At 42.9% G+C, this 20033-nt stretch overlaps 1 non-coding gene across 1 annotated transcript; it reads right to left on the bottom strand.

Moving 5' to 3' along the window:
• Positions 1-247: 247 nt before the first annotated feature.
• LOC132371192 (U6 spliceosomal RNA) lies at positions 248-350 on the bottom strand. Its single transcript, XR_009504813.1, has one exon. It is a non-coding gene; the product is annotated as a U6 spliceosomal RNA (small nuclear RNA).
• Between the last annotated feature and the right edge of the window lie 19683 nt (positions 351-20033).

The raw sequence follows: 20033 nt of genomic DNA, 5'->3' as shown, positions 1-20033 counted from the left end.
AAGGTCAAGCAGCAGTGCTGTCAGGCCCAGAAGAAAGGGAGGGCCTTCCCATTGTTGGCTCCAGCCAACCCTCCCCTTCACATGCCCACCCTTCACATGCCCACCCTTCACATGCCCATGTAGAGCCACAGACATCAATACGACTTCTTTGAACAGTCTCCTTTTCACATCTCTCTACCTTTGCCCATGTTGCTGTCAGCATACCCTTCCCTTCTCCATTCTTTTTTTTTTTTTTAATTTTTATTGAAAAAATATGGAACGCTTCATGAATTTGCATGTCATCCTTGCACAGGGGCAATGCTAATCTCTGTATCGTTCCAACTTTGTATATGTGCTGCCGAAGTAAGCACCCTTCTCCGTTCTTCACCTAGCCATTTTTAGTCCTTCAAGATCTAGCTCCAAGGAGCTCCATGGAGACTTTTCCTGACTCATTTAGGCAGTGGTAAGTCTTCCTCTGGCTCTCACAGTTACATTATGGGGTAATATAGTTCTCTGCTGAGTGTGTCCCCTGTAAGGTCCTGAATAGCAGAGCCCCTGTTCTCAGCTCCTAAAAAATTGCCCAGCAGAATGGAAGGTACTTAACACCCTTCTGTTGAGTAAGTGAGTAAATGACTGAAGGATAGATAGCCCTGCATAGAAGGGGAGGTGATATTATCCCTATTTTTCAGAGCTAGATGGTCAGCTCAGGGGTTCTGTCTTGTTCAGCTTCCTGTTGGCAGCACCCAGCATGGTGCTCAGCGGAGAGAAATTGCTCCATGAATATTTGCTAAGCATATAGGAGGCAATCGAAAGGCGATAGACTTCGCCACAAATTCCCCTCATCCCAAATCTCCACCCCCAGAGAAATAAACCGAGTAAGTGTACTGCTAGGACAAGTGTCAGTGTCCACTGGTGTTTACAAAATAACACTGCGTATCTTAGCAAAACCATGGGGAGGGCAGGCAACGCCCTCACCCAAAGGTGAGATTTGTTGGGGGTGGTGGAGGGAAGGGATGGGAGAGAGGGATGCGGAGCCTGGGAGGCCCAGGTGTGGGAATTCAGGGGAAGGTGGAGGAGACGGTGATGAAAGCTCTAGAGCAGCCTTGAAAGGGAGGTCACAAGAGAAATGGAGAGTCAAGAGGGAGTGGTTTGTGGGGAGGAACTTGATCAGCTGTGAGATAAGCTGCACAAAAGGCAAGGAAATGCTTTCAGGGTGAGAGAAGATGGTAGAAAAGTGGGAGGTGGGGGGATTGGACCAAGAAGGTCTGCAAGGAATCAGGGGGTGAGGCCCAGCTGTTTCCTTGCCCACAAGCACTCCAGGTGGTGCGAAAATGCACCAAGGTTTGAAATCTGCTGCTAACGGTTAAAGAACCGGTACTCTACACTTACTCAGCTGCCTGGGTTGGGGGGAGGGGATAGCCTGCCTCTGCCATTTATTATGTGTGTGGCCTTGGGATAACTCTTAATCTCCATTTCCTTTTATGTCAAATGGAGATGATAAAGGTACCTACCTCTTAGAGGGGTTGTGAGAATTCAATAAGTTGATACCGATGAGCAGTACCTGAGCCTAGTAAATGCTCAATAAATATCAACAGTAGTAATTATCTACAATATATAATTGGACATTTCACTAGATTCCATGTTTTTCTGCATCCCTCCACCCAAGGGAGGGAAATGCTAAAAGGACCTCTGGGCATTCCCTACTCCATAGGTAGCAGAAGGGGGAAGTTGGATGGGAGAGAATTAAACATCTCTTAGGCATTTTTCCCACTGGGGTATTCTGTCATATGCCCAGTCTCTTACAAAGTTGTTTTGTTCCCTAAGGGGGACCACGGTAGTCAGCTGTGTGGCCTTGGGGAAGTAACGTTCCCTCTAGAGCCTCTGTTTATCCATCTGTAAGTTGGAAGGATTGATTCTCTGATCTCTGGTAGCCTTTCCCATTCCATGAGGCTACTAATTCTAAATCCGTCAAGGGCTGAGAGGGGGGTGGGGAGACAGATGGGCAATGGAGGGTGCTGCAAAGACCAGGTTGGTTGATCGAGGACATCTTAGATCTGTGTGAGGTCAAGGATCTGCCAAGGTCATGGTTTTCAGTCTCAGAGTCCCCAAGAGTCCCCAGGACGGCTGTATACCCGGCACTGGGAGAAGGACAGAGAGACGGTTGGCCCAGAGGGCAACTGCTCTGGTTACACAGCGTCCATGAAAGATCTACAGGGGAGCAGGGCAAGGAAAGGAAAACTGCAGGAGGACATCCACTCCTGTGGAGCCATTTGCCTCTCTGTAGCCCTGCATTACAGGATAGCCAGGTATGAATTCAATTAGGTGCTGTAGTGTTTTATCAGACCAGATGTCCCATCGTGTAAATCCCCTCAATATCAACCCTTACAGGCTTAACAAAACTGCAAGAAAACCCCTGCACTCTTCTGCCTGAACTCTCATGTTCATTTCGGTCATCTGTAATTTGAGAAAATATTTTTTTCAGTACCCAAAGGCTGTTTTCTATGCCTCAATCTCTGTCTCTCTTTCTCTCTGTCACTCTCTCTCTCTCTGTCTTTCCCCAAAGACTTGTTTTTCTGTAAATACTGCAGCTCAGCTCTGAATCACAGATCAAAGCACTGCTTCTTCATTCATCTTTTGAGGCCAAATTGTAATTTATAATGTCTGTGGTTTTCACTAATCTGCCTCTGTGTCATCTTACTTTAAATCAGCAGAAAGCAGCCCACAATAACACATGGCAGTGGCCTCACGGAAGAAGCAGAGTGTAATTTGAGCACGGCGTTATTGAGGCTCGGTACCCACAGGTAGAACTATCTGGGGCCTTTATTATATCCGACATTAATCTTGGTAAACAACTTGTTTTGATGAAAGTTGAAAGCCAGATGAAACAAGGGAAATTCACGGTTATCAGAAAACAAAATGTGATCCCTTCCTCCTCCCACTCCTTCCTGAACTTTCCAGAGACGTCTAAGGCTTTGTCTCTTTGGACCAAATAAAGGGAGTGCGGAAGTTGGGCTGTTTTCCTCAGAGAACACGCCGATAGAGAATTCCGGAACTTTGGGGGAATTGGACATTTGCAGAGCCGGGTCAGAGTCTAGGGCCTGGCAGGAATCCTGGAGAGTTATGGGTTTTGGGCTTTCCTCCTCAGAAGAAAACATTTCTGAAGACAGTTATTATGCCTGGTTGTTTAGCCTACTTGCTTGTCTCCTGGGGACAGGGCTGACACTAATTGTGCTCGCCGTCAGCTTTTTGGGTGAAACACTGTACCTTAGAGACTCCAGGGTCTAATGGGGTTATGACAGACCAACACCACCTGTACTAATGCAAACCGCTTGCCTGGATGGACGAAGGTTAAACACATCATTGAATAAAAACTTTATTTTGAAGCACATCAGTTTTCCACAAATGCTGGATTAAAATGATAGTATGAATAATCCTTATTCTTGCTGAATTTCTCTAGGAGACTTAAGGAGCTCAGCTGTCACTTAGGCCAAGCAATGGAAGGTTGATGATTTGGTATCTCCAGTCCTGGGAGTACCTCAGGGTTTAATTTAGGCCCAACTCCCTCCAGGCTATTAGATCTGCCCTACTTTCCCAGAGACAGAAGCTAGTAAAGAGCTCCTTCTTTGATCTTCTCCTGGGGAATATACTAACCCCGGGAAAGCTGGGGGTGGGTGGTGGTGAAAGGTAGCTGGGGGGAGATGAAAGAATCTGGTTAAAATTCCCAGGTTCAGACTTCTCTGACAAGGAGATGCACCATCAAAACACTTTAAGATGTGCTTCAATTTACAAAGCAATTTCAGATTAAAATGTCCTATATAAGGTAAGCCGGATTGGGGACATTATCTTCATTTTATAGATGAAGAAATCAAATCCCTGAGAGATTAAAACAATTATTTGCCCAGGATTACTCAGCTACTACATGGCAAGGGGAAATCTCCAAATCCAGTGTTTTTTCTTATTTAAGTCTGGTCACAGAGACCTATGAGGCTAATCGCTGCGTGAGCACAGAGCTGGGTACTTGCAGGTAACACAGGTCATGCAAACCTCACTGTCACGGAGCAAGGTAGGTGTTAGTATCTCCATTTTGCATCTGGGTAAACTGAGCCTTAGTGAGGTTAAGCCTGTTTCCCAATGTCACACAGCTGGTAAGTGGCAGAACTTGGATTCCAATACTAGTCTTCCAGTCCTAAATCCAGGGCTCTTGCTATGCCACCTCTCTGGGTATTGAAAAATCAACCTGGAAAGAAAGAAAAAGATCCCTTGGCTATCCTGAATTATCTGGATTGAAGGTCTGCAGTAGGAAACTGGCGTAAAGTGAAGAGTTTACTTTGCTAGAGATGTAAGATTGTAATGGCTAGTCTCTTGCCCTAATTATGTGCCGTGTAATTGTGTCCCTTCCTACTGAAGACAATGGTACTTTATGGAAGTGATATGTAAATGAGGGGGATGGTGATTTTATAATGCACTGGAAGTGGGTACTTGACTGTGGGTATTGTCTGACAGTCAGACAATAAATGGGCGGGGGGCAGGGCAGTGGTGGGGAGCATATGGTGGACACAAAAGTCTGATATAAAAAAAGAAGATTTCGAGAGAAGACAGGTTGATTAAAAGCAAGGATTGGAGACACATTGAATGGTAAAAAGCATAGCAGTTGACAGAATCTAGAAGGGGAGTGGTTTTGAGAATCTAATGAAAGCAAGAGACTCTCTCTCTCTCTGAATAGCTTTATATGGGCACACCGCTGTTTTCTTAACCTAAATCCTGGGTTAAGCACCCTTGAACTAGAGCGAAGGCAAAGAGGACTTAAAAAATCATTTATTAAGCTCAGCTGGCCAGCCAGGCATTAGGAATTGAGACCTGTGTATGGGTAGATGTCATGGAAACCAGGAGAACAAGAAACTGTTATGGGGTCTGTAGTTTGGGGCTTGGAAAGGAGATTTGCATTTCTAACCCAGTCAGAAAGGACCTGAAGCCCCAAAAGCCAAGGCTGAGAGAGCCAGCCAGCCTGGGGGAAGCAGACTGGGGCAGAACTAGTTGCTGGGTGGACCCATGCCCGGTGGGAATTGGTGACTGGCCTGGGGACACTGTCAGTAAACATCATGTACTCTGTAATGTCCATTTTGTAGTCAAGTAAATTGTCTCTTAATGGCTTCCTGAGAGCATTCTGCTTCCTGATTCACAGCAGCAGGAGGAACAGGGGGAGGGAGGGCACCGAGCCACCATCCCAACCTGACACCTCCAAAGACAGGAGCAGGTTGTACCAGTCCTCAGCAGGGGATGGAGGCTGAGGGCATGCTCAGAGATCTGGTCCCCAGAGTCCAAAGTGGCCTAGCTGAGGGTGGTCTTGGTCAGAGCTGCCTAGGGGAAATTATTGGGGTGTCAGATTTCAACTCCATATTTGTCAGCTAGAGTTCAAAGCAAATTAGAGGTTATAACTTTGCATCAGTATAAAGGTAAGTGGCTCTTTGCTTGTAAACTGTTGGTGGGAATGTAAATTGGTCCAGCCACTGTATGGAGGTTTCTCAAAAAACTAAAAATAGAACTGTCATACGACCCAGTAATTCCACTCTTGGGTATATATCCGAAAAAAGCAAAAGCACTAATTCAAAAAGATAGATGCACCCCAATATTCATAGCGACATTATTAACAATTACCAAGATATGGGAGCTACCTAAGTGTCCATCAACAGATGACTGGATAAAGATGTGGTATATATATATATATATATATATATATATATATATATATATATATATACACACAGTAATACTATTCAGCCATAAAAAAGAATGAAATTTGGCCATTTGCAACAACATAGACGGACTCGGAGAGCATTATGCTAAGTGAAATATGTCAGACAGAGAAAGACAAATACTGTATTATATCACTTACATGTGGAATCTAAAAAATACAACAAACTAGTAAATATAACAAAAATGAAACAGTCTCACAGATATAAAGAACAAACTAAATACTGTATGCTAACACATATATATGGAATCTAAAAGAAAAATAAAATGGTCAGAAGAACCTAGGGGCAAGGCGGGAATAAAGATGCACACCTACTAGAGAATGGACTTGAGGACATGGGGAGGGGGAAGAGTAAGCTGGGACGAAGTGAGAGAGTGGCATGGACATATATACACTACCAAATGTAAAATAGATGGCTAGTGGGAGGCAGCCGCATAGCACAAGGAGATCAGCTCGGTGCTTTGTGACCACCTAGAGGGGTGGGATAGGGAGGGTGGGAGGGAGGGAGATGCAAGAGGGAAGAGATATGGGGACATATATATATGTATAACTGATTCACTTTGTTATAAAGCAGAAACTAATACACCATTGTAAAGCAATTATATTCCAATAAAGATGTTAAAAATAAAAAAGAACAAACTAGTGGTTACCAGTGGGGGAGGGGAGCAATATAGGGATGGGGGAGAGGGAGGTACAAAATATTGAGTGTAAGATAACCTGAAGGACAACACAGGGAATATAGCCAATATTTTGTAATAACTGGAAATAGAAAGTAACCTTTAAAAATTGTATACAAAATAAAAAATTAAAACAAAAAAAAAAAGTAAGTGGCTCTTCTAGAACACTCCACTGTTTGAAATTTGGGGGGTTTCTCACGAAGGTATCCTGTCCATCTGGTCCTGCAAAGGTCGGGAGCCAAGGAAGTGGGTGTGTTAACTCTGAAGTAGGACTTACCTGAAATAGGAGTGAGATTAACTGGACTGTCCTACATTCTCTTCTTTAAAATAAAAAAAGTGCCCAAGAAATGATTCATTCTTCCCCATGGTATATCCTGGAGGGTATAACTGACAGGTTGATTTAGACACAGGAAAGATATAAACAAAGGCTACTAAGCCAGAACCCTTTTTTGCAAAAGCTAGGATCAGACCATACAGTCAAGATGTGTTCAACGACACTTAACATTCACTAAACACCCATCAAACCCCCCGCTTTGGTCAGATATTGTGCTTAGTACATGGCGCGAGGGACAGACAGTCCCTTCCTTGTGTGGAGACAAAGTTGTTAACCGCTAGCATGAAGTAGGATCAAATAAATGGAAACCAAGGGTTTGGGGAGTGAAAGTAGAGCTACAATGAATTTTGACCCATGGCAATCAGAGACTGTCTTACCTGGCTGTGATTTGATGTCAATTTGGGATCTTTCCTCTTGGTTAGAAGGGAAATTCTGAAAGCCAGTGAATGGGCCCATGGTTCTGGAAAGTCAGAAGAAGACTCATGGGGTCACCGAAGTTGGAATGAAGTTAGAGGGGGGGAGATCTAGGTTCCCGTTTTACACCCTCACAGAGAAGCTACATGGTGTTCAGCTAGGTCTTGAAGCATGATTAGCGTTTGGGATTTCTCAGCCTCGACACTATTGACTTTGGGGGCCAGTTAATTTTTTGTTGTGAGGGGACTGTCCTTTGCATTTTAGCAGCATCCCTGGCCCCCGCACAGTATGTTCCAGTAGCATTCTCTATCCCAGTTGTGACAACCAAAACTGTCTCCAGATGTTGCCAGATGTCCCCTTGGTGGCAAAATTGCCCCTAGCTGAGAACCACAAGCATAGCTGGAGGTGAGGGAAAAGCATGTGTCAGACAATAAGATCCCTTTGAATGAATGGACAGAGGCATGACTCTGCCTGGGTAGGTCAGGAATAGTGGCCACAGGGTATGGTAAGGAGAAGGATGTAGTGATGGAAGAGGCTAGAAGAATAGTTTAGGGCCAAGTTGAAATCCTTGTTAATAGCATCGCTAATGATTTGGACATGGTTTTGCAGGTAATCGGGAGAGCATGAGGTTTGGTAGGAGGAGAGTGAGGGGAAGAGGAATCTGACAGGAGTATAGAGATGGGAATGGACCAGTGGGAGAGTGAGGGCAGAAGAAGATCAGCGGCTGCTCCAGCCCAGGTGGGAGGTAAAAAGCATCTGAACTTAGGGAGAGTGGAGAGGAGAAGCAGGTGTAAGAGACATTACTCAGGGAGATTGGAAACTTGGTGACAACTAGGATGTGGTGGGTAAGAGCCAGAGAGGAATCAGATGGGTGAGAGGGAAATTTAGGGGTAAAGAGCAGAGCATTGGCTTAGACAAGGAGATTTGGAAGAGGAGGAGGAGCAGATCTGACCTGCGAAAATGAATTCTTAAGCCCTACTCTGTCTGTGCCTCCATGTGGACACATTGTAGTCACTCAATAAATTCTTTTTTTTTTTTTAATGGATCTTGAATTACCAGTTATCAGCTCGGGTAGAACAAGTCATCTATCTGTTCAGTAGGGCAAAGACAAAGGTTAGACTACTACTACTACTACAAGTTATAATAATAATAACAACAGTAATAATAACTGCCATTTATTTAGCAATTACTATGTGCCAGGCACTGCGCCAAAGTTTTGCACACTATCTCCTTTGGCATTTGAATAATCCTATGAGGTAGATACTACTTTTTTCCCCACTTTAGAGATGATTTCATTCATCACTATTTATTAAGTGACTACTATGTGTCAGGCACTGTTTTAGGAACCTAGGATAGATCAGTGAATAAAACAGAGCAAAAGAAAAACCCTGCCATTGGGAATTTGCCTTTTGGTGAGGAAACTGGAATGGAGACATTAGAACTTCGTAAGAGGAGGTGCCTGCCTGTTCACATGGCTGGTGAGTGCTGGAGTGAGGCCCACACAAAGCCCTGAGTAGATACTCATGGAAAACTCCCTTGCAAGGCAGGCACAGGAGAAGGAAACATTGCCCGGGGCTAGCATGTGAGAATTCTAAAGCCCAGAACTTGGATATGAGGACAGAGGGTACAGCTTCCTGAGTGACAGGATTATTGAATTATCAAGAATGCATGTAATTTCTGTGAGCTTCCATGACTGGGGATATACTGGCATTGTATTGGCATTGTATTGTATTGTATACTGGCATTGGCATTGTACTTGCAGTTCTGCACAGTTTTGCACAGATCTGGCAGGCATCTCATTCTTGGTTAATTGCCAAGACCTCTAATTTCAGTCAAGAGCCTGTAAGAAATAAGAGGGTCAGTGGAGAGCCATGTCCATCCACCTTCAACCTTACCTAGTTTATATATTTTGCACAATTTATTATCTGCCCTGGGAACAAACCAAAATAATATCAACTAAACTAAGTCCATCATACTTGCCCAATCTCTACCTCAGACCAGACTCTGCTCTGGTCTAGCTCATTGGCTTAAGGTCTTCTGACCACATCCCTCCCCCAACTCAGCTGAGAAGGATAGAGCTGTTTTCACACATTTGGGCAGAAACTTCATCTTTTCTCACGGGAGCAGGGGTAAATGAGCTTTTTATCTCACTCTCCTCTTGGGCAGGAGGAGAGACCACTTTGCACTTTGTACTGGGTGGACCTTGGGAACCGGGCCTACATACGTCTGAGGGTTTCACCTGTGACATAAAAATCCCAATCAGCTTCTTCTAGAGCCATAGTCTCAGTTCACACTGGTTGGTGGTGTCCACTACCCAACTCTGGGGAGAAAAGCCAAATCGATTGGACATAGAATGCACAAGACCTGGCCCTGGGGCCCTGTATATTTAACTTAGTCAGGAAGCTTTTGGCCATAGTACATATAAAACCAAAGTGAAACAATGATAAAATGTTTGCTCACACAGTAAGAAGGCTGGCATGGGCTGCAGTTACAGTATGACCCCAGGCTGCTCATCAAAGACCTAGGATGTTTCCTTCTCTCCATTCTGCCACCTTGGTGTTGGCTTTATCCTCAGACTGGTGATAAAATGGCTGCTGCAGTCCCAGCCATCACTCTTGCGTCAGTAATAACCAGAGGAAGAACGAATTTCCTGTTTTGTTTTGTTTTTCCTTTCTTTTTTTTTAGAACAAGGAAACTTTCCCAGAAGCTTCTTAGCAGATTTCACCCTTACACTTAATTGGTCAGAATTGGGTCACATGCCCATTCCTAAATAAACCTTGCCTGATGGAATAGGTCCACCACGGTTGGCTTATAGACAAACCAGGGTCACCATCTGGAGCTGGGATTGCCATCAGCTTCCCCTGAAAACCACGGCTGTTTGAAAGAGGGTGGATGCCTGAACCCAAACTCATTTCTGTTTGGAAGGAGGAAGAGAAGTGGGCGATAATCTTGCATGGGCAACCAAGAATGTTCATGTCAGCGGCTCACCATCTAGCTCCCACGGGGTCAGCATTATCTGTACCACTAGAGAAGGGAAGTAACTCACCTTTCTATTTCCCCTTACTCAGCCCTACCCTGAGGCCTGCACATCTGATGCATTTGGACCATGCCAGCTGGAGGCCTGCTTCTTTTTTTTTTTTTTTGCTAATTATAATCTAACTTTGTACTTAGGAAAGGCCATTCTTCCAACATGCTCTAGGCACTTTTACAGACTTGATGACCTCTGCCCAGAGGATTATTATCTTCCATTTATGGAGGTGGTGTGAGGGTCATGAGGCAGCCCCAAAGGCCCAGTTGGGAGGCAGAGCACAGTCTCCTCCTGGGTCCTCCGACAGGGGTGACGGGCCTGGAAAGGCTGAGACTCCCTTCAGAGGACTCTGGGTGTGGAGGTGCAGTCCATGAACAAAGGCTTCCTTTGTGATATCTGGAGTTTCTGGAAAATGTTAGCTCCTCAGCAATCTTGGAGAAGTGCTCAGTGATTACACAGAGCAGAGTGGATTAGAAAGGCTGAGATCAGTATTTGTTTATCTTGGCCTCATTCTAGTTTATATCCTTACCTTTGGGTAAAACCATAGGTGGGCTATTGGATTCTTCCAAGAAACATCCAGTCCCCTCGCTATGCTGGCCACCATGCTGGGTGTTGGATATACAGCCATGAACAAGACACCATTCTTGACCTCAAAGAGCTCAGATAGTGGGAGAGAAAAGTCCAAGAACAGGCAATTACAAGACAGTGGGATCAGTGCTTTAGTCCTCCCTCAGCTGGGTGGGTGCTGGACTTCCAGGAAGAGCTGCTGTTTAAGCTGAGACTTTAGGGATCAAGAATCAAATATTGCCTGTTTCCAAGAAAGACCATGTCTTAACTCAAATTTCTTCAAGTTTGAGGAGCATTGATTCCACAGAATGATAATTTTAAATCACTTGGGAAAAGAAGCATAGATAAATTTGGGAAATTATAGATTAAGCAAGCTGCAAGACTCTACAGAACTTTTAACAAATGAACTGATAACCATGAATCTCTGAGATATGGAATATACATTTCCCATTATATTTGACCACGACATTCTTTTCTCCCTATCTCTCCCAGATGAGTGACTTCAATGCTGAAAACTTGGAGCATTGGAACTGAGTTGAGATGGAGAGTCGGGGTGACAGTGGGTCAGAGGGAGCATTGTAGCCGTGCTCTGAAAGGTTCTGGGGCAAGCATTTGATATAATAGCTGTGTTTATTTGATGGCCTTATTTACATTGTATAGTGGACACCATGATCTCTTGAAATAATTAAACTCAGACACGTGTAGTAAAAATATTCTTCCTGCAGTGAATAATTTAGCAATGGACATGTGGCCCCATTTTCTGGCCAATGGGATGAGAGGGGAAGTATGCTAAGGGCTTACAGGGAAAGGTTTCCAGCTCTAAGAAAGAGAATAGAGGAAGAGACAGCTGCTCTTCTTCCTCTAGGCATATTCTCTCTGAATATGACAGCTAGAACTGTAGAGGCATCTTGCCACCAGCCTGAGTAGGAAACTAATACCTAGATGGCGGAGTAGAAATTGAAGCAATCTAGGTCTTTGATGACAATGTTGAGTTTCTGATTAACTACACCTGGAGCCTATCCTATTTATTGACTTAACTTTGACTTCTTATTATGTAATAATACATTTCCTTATCTTTTAACTAGTTTGAGTCAGACTTTTCTGTTATTTGCAGTCAGAAGCATTCTGGCTAATGAACTTTCTTACTTTAATCTTCCTATGAAAATTTTCCACTGGCATAGTTAATCATTTTCCTGGTCAAGGCTCATGATTTGGATTCTCAGAGTGCAGGGAGAGCTGTCCTGGACTCAAGTGTCTGAGGCAGCAGGTGGTATATTAGTGATGCACAAAGCAGGACCAAGACTCATCTGGTTTAGGCAAATGGGGATTTTTGTGGGCTGACATTCTAGTGAGGCCAGTTGTTGTGTTTGCTTGAGGAGATGCAGGTGGGCTCGCTGCAGATACCAAACAGGCAGCTGGAACTCAGGGAGTCAGGGTAGGAAAAGAAGGCATTTGCTCTGCTGACTGATCTGGAAAAGGCCTGAATTCTCATACAGGGTTGGCAGGCAGCCTGCGGCCCCACATCCTCCTTCTACTGTCACCTGGGTGATGCGGGCAGGACTTGCCTGCTTGGACAGGCCTTACCCCACACCCCTCCTTTTGCCTTCAGTAACATCTGCCCTTTGGTAGTTTCATTCCTTTGGTATTACTTTTTTTGTTTTGTTTTTTTTGAATGGTTCAAATTTACTTTTATACACATTCAAGGGAATTTCTTTTTTTAAAGATCTTTTGACTTGATTTTATTGGTAATTGTATCCATTAACTTTTTTTTTTTTTTTACTATCTTAACCATTTTTAAGTTTAGAGTTCACTAGTGTTAAGTATATTCACATTGTTGTGAAACAGATCTCCTGAACTTTTCATCTTGTGTGATGGTTAATTTTATGTATCAATGTCACTGGGCCATGGAGTGCAGACATGGGTGTGTCTGTGAGGGTGTTTCTGATGAGATTCATTTGAATTGGTGGACTCAGTAAATTGTCCTCCCCAATGTGGGTGGGTATCATCTGTTCAGGGCCTAGATAGAACAAAGAGCGGAGAAAAGAGATTTGCCTCCTTCTTGACTGCATATTAAGCTGGGACATTGGTTTTCTTCTACTACCCTTGGATTGGTATTACAGCTTGGGCATTCCTAGATCTCCAGCTTGCTGATGGCAGATCATGGAACTTTTCAACTTCCATAATTGCGTGAGCCAATTCTTCCTAATAAATGTCTCTCTCTCTTTGGAGAACCCTAACTAACACATCTTGCAAAACTGGGACTTTATACCCATTAAACAACTCTCCCCTTCCCTCCCCTGCCTCCACCACCAGCCCCTGGTAACCAGCAGTCTATTCTCTGTTTCTGCTTTTGACTACTTTAGATACTTCATGTAAGTGGAATCATATGGTGTCTGTCTTTTTGTGACTGGCTCACTTCACTTAGCATAAGGTCCTCAAAGTTCATCCACATTGTAGCATGTGACAGAATTTCCTTCCTTTTTAAGGGTGAATAATATTCCATTATATACATATACCACATTTTGTTTATCCATTCATCCGTTGATGGACATTCGAATTGCTTCCACCTCTCAGCTATTGTGTCTTGGCAACACTTTTACCTGCTATTGTGATTGATGTTTGGGTTTCTAATTCTGTTGCCCACATTTTATTTTAACCAGATTTCTCCAGAATGGCTCATGGAAAGGAATGCCCAAGAGGTAACTTAGCCTCAGAAAGACGATCTTGATAATGAGGTTTTCAAGAAAAAAATTATTTTGGAAAAAAAATACAAAAACCAGAACAATTCCTATGTGCTCCATGTGTAGCCAAACAAAAATGTATAATGTAAAAGGTATCTTTCCCTCAATGTAACAACTAATCTCAGTTCTAATCTGTAACCATAACCGCAGCTGAAATGTAAGCACATTTAAATATTCATTTTCTTACCCGTAAAAGTTAATATAAGCTCAATATAAAATTTTTGAAACACAGCAATAAAAGCTACCATTTAACGAAGTCATATTTTCTGCAGGGCTTTTGTATCAAGTACTTTAAAGATATTCTTTTTAATCTGAACAACTCTTTGAAATAGGTATTTGTAATATTTCAGGTGAGTTGCAGATTTGGGGGAGGACATCTCCCTAGCACCGCTGTTGCACACACCTCCCCCAACCGGCCTGACTTATCCACCCTGGGTACAGAGCTGGGCTGAGCACCAGAGCAGGGACAGCGCACCTAGATGAGCTCTCCCTTTGCCCCGAAGTTCCCATGGGCGGCTCAACCGCCAGTGACACTCTCTGCGTAAGTAAGGGCCCATTGGAGCTGGGAAAACAGTTCAATTCTTGCTCCACTGCTGCCCTTTCATATTTGGGCTTACATCATCATCCTAGAAAAACCTAAACTAACAACCTTTGTATTTCTAGTAAAGAGAATGTTTACAAACATTGGGCTCTCTTGGTTCTTCAGCCAAGCAGCATAACTAGATCCACAGAACAAGGCTTCTCATTTTCTAGTGCCCTGGAAAGCCCATTTCCTGCAGTCCACTCCCATGAGCTGATTTAATCCCCTTTACTTTGGTAGCTCTGATACAGATTTTGAGCTGGTGGTAAATTCATTTTCCTGTGTGTGTGTGTGTGTTTAATGATTACAGGTGAAGCAACTGAGCCTCAAAGAGGTTAAATATTTTGCCTAAGGTCAGACATCTAATAAGAAAGAGTCAGAGTAGAATTGAAGTGGCTGTAAGTTAAAGCAGACAGAATACACATGGGTCTTGGACTTGGCAAGGTTCCTTATCATTCTCAAATTTCACTTTTCACATCTGAAACAGGGGTAATAGTAACTACAAGGATTGTTGTAAGGATTAAAAGTAATATATGTAAAGAACCAAGCACAATGTCTCACGCTTGGTGGGTGGTCCACAACTGTGAGTGACTGTAATTGTGCTCCTGACTCCAAAACTTTTCGAGCTTTCCTTGGCACAACAATGCTTCTCCCACAGAAATGAAAAAGATGGGAAAAAAAGAAAGAAAAAGAAAAGAATGGAAACCAACAAATCATCCATAATTGCATTCCCCCCAGGATCAAAAACATTCATTTTTAATTACTTTTCCCAATTTCCCATTCTTTTCTCCTTTCTTTCTATAAAGTATTTCCCCATGGTTGTAATCACACTGTATATATGATTTGTTTATTATTTCCCTTTCACTTTTCATCACATGCTAGGGTGAACTTTAATGCCTACTTTCCTACCATTGGGATTTGTGGGAACCAACAGCCATGGAGATTAGAAGCCTCTGTGGCGTCAGCCCTTTGGGAAGTGTGGGTCTCTCCATGGTGGTAAGCAGGAACTTACAAGATGTTTCTTAATTCCTTTGTGTTTTCAGCTGTTTTTTAAGAGCTGGAGCTGTTCCTTGGCATGTTGGTGTCCTGGCCTTCACCATGGCTTAGTACTTTTGAGTTTGAGAGCAAACACTTTCTCCTCTGAGACAGCTTCCCTTTTTTTCCCTGTCTGTGCTTCTCCCTCACTGGGATCACCAGTGCCTCAGGCTCTCCATTCATCAGCCTCATCCACCACTCTGACTTCTGGCTAAGCTCTTTCAACAGGCACTTTGCTACCACCTTGGAATCTGTTGCCCTCTATTCCCAGGGATCACCACTGGACTTTGCTTCAGCTCCCAAACCGCTGAATTTCACTGAAGCATATCTTGGCGTTGTATGAACTGAGGCCTTAACAAATGACATCACACTAGCTTTAGCTGGCCTCTTATTGCTGAGTAATACTGTTTGCTTGGTTACACTTCTAAATCTCCAACATCCCCAGCCTCCAACCCTGCCCCAAGCAAGCCAACAAGAGTATTCCTGCTTCAACGGGAAATTGAAGGTACACGGGGAAACTTCCCCAACGTTGCGCTTCTCTATCTCAAATTTTCCTTGTATCTTTAGGCTCCTTTTCTTCTCTTTCATCTCTGAGAAAGAGTTCTGTCTGATTTCTGAAGTCTCTCTCACCTTCTCCCACCTTCTTTAAGACTGTTCCATTAATTGCTCATATCTTGAATATATGTTCAATGCACCTATCTTGACTATCTTTCTTCCCAAATATGTACAAGTCTCTTCTATCATAAAATATAAAACACAAAAGAAATAATAATAACAGTAATCAATCATTCCTTTAACTCTGCTTCCTTTTCAAGTCATTTCACTCTTCTAGCATCAAAATTTCTAAATGATTAGGCCGTCCCCACCCCTTCCTTTCATCCTGATTTTTGCCTTTACGTTCTAACGTAATTGCTTTCTTACAAGTCACTAAAGACCTCATTCTTGCTAAATCTTATAGCTATTCTCTTTCTTTGCCATCTTTTCTTTTTTTAAAAATTATTTATTTATTTATTTATTTATTTATGGCTGTGTTGGGTCTTCATTTCTGTGTGAGGGTTTTCTCTAGCTGCGGCAAGCAGGGGCCACTCTTCATCACGGTGCGCGGGCCTCTCACTATCGCAGTCCCTCCTGTTGCGAGCACAGGCTCCAGATGCGCAAGTTCAGTAATTGTGGCTCACGGGCCCAGCTGCTCCGCGGCATGTGGGATCTTCTCAGACGAGGGCTCGAACCCATGTCCCCTGCATGGGCAGGCAGACTCTCAACCACTGCGCCACCAGGGAAGCCCATCTTTGCCATCTTTGTTCAAATCAACAGATATTTATTTAGCTCCTCACTAGGTATTGTGCCCCCTCCTAGAGAGACAGATTCAGCCCCTGCCCTCCAGAAGCTCACAGTTTCCAGAGCAGGTGGCATTGTGGGTCAGCACTCTTCTTCCCTTCCTGACACCAAGATTCTCTGTCTTTTTTTTTTTCTACCCTCCCGCAGACCCTCTTCTGTATTCTTTACTAGTATCCTTCACTGATATCCTTCATTTTGTCCTGGAAATTAAAGCATTCTCCAGTGTTCATTCTTTGGCCCTTTTCTCTCTATCCCCTCTTTTAAAATTTGCCTTCAATTGTCACCTCTATTTCGCTAGCCCTGATTATCCTCCAACTCGCTCTCTCATTTTGGATTGAGACCATTATAGCTTGTTAGCTATTCCAATGAAGACATTCGGCATGCATCTTCCCCTGGAAATGACCAGCAGTGAGCTCATCTTTCCCTCACCTCTCAGGCATTTCCACCCAGCACATGGACCTCCTCTGAGAACTTCCTCCACTCCAGGGTGGGCTTGAACTACATGATCCTGCACCCTTGGCCATAGCTAGTTGGAGCCAGTCTCTCAAGGATATGGAATGATGGCGGGCACCAGACTGCTCTGGCTGAACTGGGAAGTGATATAAACTCAGAACTGAAGCTGCCATTTTCAATCATGGGCCTGGAGATGCAGAGAAATCTGATTTGTGAAAAGAGACATAAATGGAACAAAGTGAGGCAGGGATGTGAGTCGCACAGACTTGGGATGACCCAGCACCACCAAGGAGCAACATGGTGTCTGATGTATTGCCCATTCCTGATTCCAGTCCCTTGTGAGGTTCAGCTATAATTTCTGCCTTTAATTTTTTTAAACCACTTTATTGGAGTATAATTGCTTCACAGTGTTGTGTTAGCTCCTGTTGTACAACAAAGTGAATGACCTATATGCATACGTACATCCCCATATCCCCTCCTTCTTGCGTCCTGCTCCCAACCTCCCTATCCCACCCTCTAGGTGGTCACAAAGCACCGAGCTGATCTCCCTGTGCTATGCGGCTGCTTCCCACTAGCTATCTGTTTTACATTTGGTAGTGTATATATGTCCATGCCGCTCTCTCACTTTGTCCCAGCTTACTCTTCCCCCTCCCCATGTCCTCAAGTCCATTCTATATGTCTGTGTCTTTACTCCTGTCCTGCCCCAAGATTCATCAGATTCATCAGAACCTTTTTTTTTTTTTTTAGATTCCATATATATGTGTTAGCATACGGTATTTATTTTTCTCTTTCTGACTTCACTCTGTATGACAGACACTAGGTCCATCCACCTCACTACAAATAACTCAATTTCGTTTCCTTTTATGGCTGAGAAATATTCCATTGTATATATGTGTGACATCTTCTTTATCCATTCATCTGTCGATGGACACTTAGGTTGCTTCCATGTCCTGGCTATTGTAAATAGTGCTGCAATGAACACTGTGGTACATGACTCTTTTTGAATTATGCTTTTCAAAGGGTCTATGCCCAGTAGTGGGATTGCTGGGTCATATGGTAGGTCTATTTCTAGTTTTTTAAGGAACCTCCATACTGTTCTCCATAGTGGCTGTATCAATTTACATTCGCACCAACAATGCAAGAGAGTTCCCTTTTCTCCACACCCTCTCCAGCACTTATTGTTTGTAGATTTTTTGATGATGGCCATTCTGACTGGTGTGAGGTGACACCTCATTGTAGTTTTGATTTGCATTTCTCTAATGATTAGTGATGTTGAGCATCCTTTCATGTGTTTGTTGGCAGTCTGTATATCTTCTTTGGAGAAATGTCTATTTAGGTCTTCTGCCCATTTGTTGATGGGGTTGTTTGTTTTTTTAATATTGAGCTACATTAGCTGCTTGTATATTTTGGAGATTAATCCTTTGTCAGTTGCTTCATTTGCAAATATTTTCTCCCATTCTGATGGTTGTCTTTTCATCTTGTTTATGGTTTCCTGTGCTGTGCAAAAATTTTTAAATTTCATTCGATCCCATTTGTTTATTTTTGTTTTAATTTCCATTTCTCTAGGAGGGGGGTCAAAAGGATCTTGCTGTGATTTATGTCATAGACTGTTCTGCCTACGTTTTCCTCTAGGAGTTTTATAGCGTCTAGGCTTACATTTAGGTCTTTAATCCATTTTGAGTTTATTTTTGTGTACGGTGTTAGGGAGTGTTCTCATTTCATTCTTTTACATGTAGCTGTCCAGTTTTCCCAGCACCACTTATTGAAGAGGCTGTCTTTTCTCCATAGTATATTCTTGCCTCCTTTATCAAAGATAAGGTGACCATAGGTGTGTGGGTTTATCTCTGGGCTTTCTATCCTGTTCAATTGACCTATATTCCTGTTTTTGTGCCAGTACCATACAGTCTTGATTACTGTAGCTTTGTAGTATAGTCTGAAGTCCAGGAGCCTGATTCCTCCAGGTCCGTTTTTCTTTCTCAAGATTGCTTTGGCTATTCGGAGTCTTTAGTGTTTCCATACAAATTGTGAAATATTTTGTTCTAGTTCTGTGAAAAATGCCATTGGTAGTTTGATAGGGATTGCATCGAATCTGTAGATTGCTTTGGGTAGTATAGTCATTTTCACAATGTTGATTCTTCCAATCCAGGAACATGGTATATCTCTCCATCTATTTGTATCATCTTTAATTTCTTTCATCAGTGTCTTATAATTTTCTGCATACAGGTCTTTTGTCTCCTTAGGTAGGTTTATTCCTAGATATTTTATTCTTTTTGTTGCAATGGTAAACGGGAGTGTTTTCTTAATTTCACTTTCAGATTTTTCGTCATTAGTGTATAGATATGCAAGAGATTTCTGTGCATTAATTTTGTATCCTGCTACTTTACCAAATTCATTGATTAGCTCTAGGAGTTTTCTGGTAGCATCTTTAGGATTCTCTATATATAGTATCATGTCATCTGAAAACAGTGACAGCTTTACTTCTTCTTTTCCGATTTGGATTCCTTTTATTTCTTTGTCTTCTCTGATTGCTGTGGCTAACACTTCCAAAACCATGTTGAATAATAGTGGTGAGAGTGGGCAACCTTGTCTTGTTCCTGATCTTAGTGGAAATGGTTTCAGTTTTTCACCCTTGAGGACAATGTTGGCTGTGGGTTTGTCATATATGGCCTTTATTATGTTGAGGAAAGTTCCCTCTATGCCTACTTTCTGCAGGGCTTTTATCATAAATGGGTGTTGAATTTTGTCGAAAGCTTTCTCTGCATCTATTGAGATGATCATATGGTTTTTCTCCTTCAATTTGTTAATATGGTGTATCACATTCATTGATTTGCGTATATTGAAGAATCCTTGCATTCCTGGGATAAACCCCACTTGATCATGGTGTATGATCCTTTTAATGTGCTGTTGGATTCTGTTTGCTAGTATTTTGTTGAGGATTTTTGCATCTATGTTCATCAGTGATATTGGCCTGTAGTTTTCTTTCTTTGTGACATCTTTGTCTGGTTTTGGTATCAGAGAGATGGTGGCCTTGTAGAATTAATTTGGGAGTGTTCCTCCCTCTGCTATATTTTGGAACAGTTTGAGAAAGATAGGCATTATCTCTTCCCTAAATATTCGATAGAATTCACCTGTGAA

The sequence above is a fragment of the Balaenoptera ricei genome, chromosome 8 (genome assembly GCF_028023285.1).
Source record: "Balaenoptera ricei isolate mBalRic1 chromosome 8, mBalRic1.hap2, whole genome shotgun sequence".
In the NCBI taxonomy this organism is placed as follows: domain Eukaryota; kingdom Metazoa; phylum Chordata; class Mammalia; order Artiodactyla; family Balaenopteridae; genus Balaenoptera; species Balaenoptera ricei.
Note: the sequence above shows the minus strand (reverse complement) of the source record. Positions and strands in the feature narration are given on the sequence as shown.